The sequence below is a fragment of the Anneissia japonica genome, unplaced genomic scaffold (assembly GCF_011630105.1).
Source record: "Anneissia japonica isolate Jap-2015-1 unplaced genomic scaffold, ASM1163010v1 scaffold585_len4108843_cov191, whole genome shotgun sequence".
NCBI classification, from domain to species: Eukaryota; Metazoa; Echinodermata; class Crinoidea; order Comatulida; family Comatulidae; genus Anneissia; species Anneissia japonica.
The window spans coordinates 3662309-3663160 of NW_022716829.1; positions in this window are offsets into that span (position 1 = coordinate 3662309).

The window sequence follows — 852 nt, forward strand, 5'->3', positions numbered from 1 at the left end:
CTTTGAAATGCATGTATAAAATATATTCATCATACAAAATTATGTAACATCAACTATTTCCGGTTGTAATATTAGTTGTAATCTAATCAACGATAAATCTTGATTTGAACAAACGAATCGGATGTAGATGTGTGTATTACAACGATCTGTACCTCTGATGGAGTGTTCGGCTTTGATACATATATTAACTCATCAGACAGTAAGATAATCCCATCAGTCTGCATCAACATTGTATTAACAGCACTGGTTTTAATGGAATCATATTACCAACACAGATGATATACACTGGATTTATTCATGTCTAAAATGTCATTACAGGGATAACATGATGATATATAACTTCGACACGTGATGACACGTTTGTTCAGGAATACATAATAACTTACAATATAACATTTTAAAACAGTCGCACAAAACATCCCGGGGCTATCTTACATTACAGTCGGGTTTTTATGCACTTGGCGATGTTCAACATGTTAATTGGTATAACATCATATTTTGACATCAGAGTGTACATGTAATAATAAAAACAATAGACCACGTGCATACACAACCATGTGGACAGCACACACCGATTGTAAGCAAATGATGTATGACGATTAGTAGAGAATGTAATTTTTTAACGGTACGAAACATACACTCCAGCATTCACTCAGTTTAAATTGTAGACTACCCTTTGAGGTAATTTGTAGGCTTAGGGCATCGTGTGCGAGTAAAGGAACTTTAAGGCAGATTCTCTCTCAGTGGCGTGTAAGTCTTGAAATGGTCGGGGAACTGATGGGGAGTGAAGGTGAAGTGGGGATCGATGATTAAAGGAGGGGGGCGATAGCTCGCAAAGTAAGGTAAGCGTGT